Here is a 2901-nt window from a genome sequence, read left to right as displayed (position 1 = left end):
TATTGAGCGAAAACACCTAAAAGCTCCACGAGGCTCCAACAGGGGATGGTGGTGAACCCTGCTGTACTCTTTCACCACAACTTTCTCTCACTCTTACTTCCTGTTTCTGTTGTACCTGTAATTCATCAGGGCCAGCCTTGTCACACTGTGTCACGCTGAATATCCCCCGAGAGCTACGTTAAGGGTACACGTGTATGTGGAGTGCTCAGCCACTTGCACGTTAATTTCGCGTGCAGGCTGTTCCGTTGATCGGATCAACTGGAACCTTCGGCGTCGTAAGCGATGGAGTGCCAACAACAATCATACAACCGGTTGTTTTATAGACTTTTGTGTAAATGAGTAGAATAAAGATGCCTGAATTAAAAACAGAAAACTTGTAGTAGAGCCAAAATAATATATATTACACTGAGCAGCATTCTGAAAAACGTCTTTGATCTTTTTTTTTTCTTATCTTTTTTTTCTTTCTTTTTAACATGAAAGTGTCCAACATAACTAATTTTGTGGCACAAGTTTTAAATCTACTTTTAGTATTTGTACATCACTTCAGGGGATTTTTTTTTTTTTTTGCTTAGAAACAGATCTTCAAATTTTAGCAATATGGTGCTAAAGTATAAAAAGCACATATTAGTGACATAAGCATATACATCTAACCTTGCAATGTGTTGCTCCAGCATGGATGCAATCTAACGACTGAAAATAAGAATATTTTGTAAAAACTGAAAATTTAAGTAATTACACATATGTAGTTGTCTTTTCACTTTCCGGTTACCAAAATAAATAAATAAATAAAAGGTAAAATATATCAAATATCACCGAAATCACACACGTAATCGTAGATAGAAATATATCTCGTGCAAAGAAACACATCATCCAGCCAAGAAATTCCATCCGTCTCATGTTGATTCAACTTTGAAGATATAAATAGGCATAAAAGCAAGGTTATTTCACCAAGTGTACTGTTTAGGAAGCAGCTTTCTCTTATTGTTTAGCATGATCACATCTGGATTTTTTTTCTTATAAGCTCCCAACAATACCCTGCCATCTTATATGTATCCCCCTATCAACGGTATCTTTTCCCATGGTTTTATGGCTTGTTAGAAACGGCCTCTTCGGTTTTCACTTATAGCCCCTTTGTTGACAAAGTACTATGCAAATCATTTTCAAATCTACATATATCATCTAATGCATTTGAAGTTTTTAAACTTTTTCAGTACCACTTACTTGGTTTCATTTTGGTTGTTCTTTTTTGCAGCTCCCACCCTCTACAACCCAGCATTCCTAGGCTTTTATGCAAATGTGTTGTTGTATAACCTAGTCCACCTGTGGTAATAGATACAAATGAAAATCTATAACTTAGATGTAAGAGCTGTAATTTTCATTATTAGTTCTCCATACGTTCTCCTTAGATATATTATGTATGTGTGTATGTATGTATGTATGTGGAGGCGCAATGGCCCAGTGGTTGGGGAAGCGGACTCGCGGTCATAGGATCGCGGTTTCGATTCCCAGACCGGGCGTTGTGAGTGTTTATTGAGTGAAAACACCTAAAGCTCCACGAGGCTCCAGCAGGGGATGGTGGTGAACCCTGTTGTACTCTTTCACCACAACTTTCTCTCACTCTTACTTCCTGTTACTGTTGTACTTGTATTTCAAAGGGCCAGCCTTGTCACACTGTGTCACGCTGAATATCTCCGAGAACTACGTTAAGGGTACACGTGTCTGTGGAGTGCTCAGCCACTTGCACGTTAATTTCACGAGCAGGCTGTTCCGTTGATCGGATCAACTGGAATCCTCGTCGTCGTAAGCGACGGAGTATGTTTGAATGCATGTTGTTTTCTTTTTCTCTCTTTAATTTAAAGTTAATTTTTATCGGCTACCTGCTTGGTAGCAAGGTTGTAAAGGAAAGGATCTTACTTTGTTCATCATTCTTTCAACGTTAAGCAGATGGTGAAGACTTTTGTTGTTCTAGATATCGTGATCAGCTGCAGTGCATGAATGAGGAGATGCATTCTCTCCCTCAAGAACCCAAGTTCAGCCACACTTTGCTCCAGGCGACACTGTGGCTCCAATAATAATAGGTATGAAACTAAAAGTGCATCTTGGACATTGGGTTTGCAAACTCCTTATCAATGGGCCATACACGTTTTCTGTCAGTCTGTTTGTCTGTCTGTCTGTATGTATGTATGTATGTATGTATGCATGTATTTACAAGGTGTATCCGAAAAGGTTTGAGACTTTTTTCGGAGAGGCAGTCTTAGATTATTGTAATTTTAGTATATCATTACTATACATCTAATAAGCAGAGCTGCCAAGTTTTTTTTATTCCAGATTGAAGGAGACGGTTGTAACAGCACTTCCAACACACCCTACAAAACTTTGCTTGTCACAACTGACTAGTTTGCAGACCATCAAAACCACTTTTACTCATGCATATCATTGTTTTCTTTCTCGTTGTTTTGCGTGCTCATAAGAAATCAGTATCGATTTGATAGATATCAGCACACCTCAGTAAATAATTTATTTGCTAACTTCTATAAACAAAAGCTACCATTCTTGTATAAATTCAGAGTTAGCTTTGATTGAAGAGACACAATGAGACCAAAACACCACTGTTTCAAAGTCTACCAACGTCAGTGAACTGAGCGTGTTGTCAGGGCACATCGTTTGAAGGGAGTTTTTCTCTGAAGGCGAAATACAACAGCGTTAGTATATGCACATTCACATCTGTTGGAACGTGTTAAGAATTAATATGTACATCTTCGTTTTGATCTTTGCATGATTTTCATGCTCATAACTTAACTTCAACTGCCACTATCAATAAACCCCAAAACACAAACAAAAGAAACAAACATTTACAAATATCGGATCTTTTTTAAAACGGGGGCCACATTTTTCAATAAC

Source organism: Octopus bimaculoides, chromosome 1 (genome assembly GCF_001194135.2).
Source record: "Octopus bimaculoides isolate UCB-OBI-ISO-001 chromosome 1, ASM119413v2, whole genome shotgun sequence".
Classification (NCBI taxonomy): domain Eukaryota; kingdom Metazoa; phylum Mollusca; class Cephalopoda; order Octopoda; family Octopodidae; genus Octopus; species Octopus bimaculoides.
Note: the sequence above shows the minus strand (reverse complement) of the source record.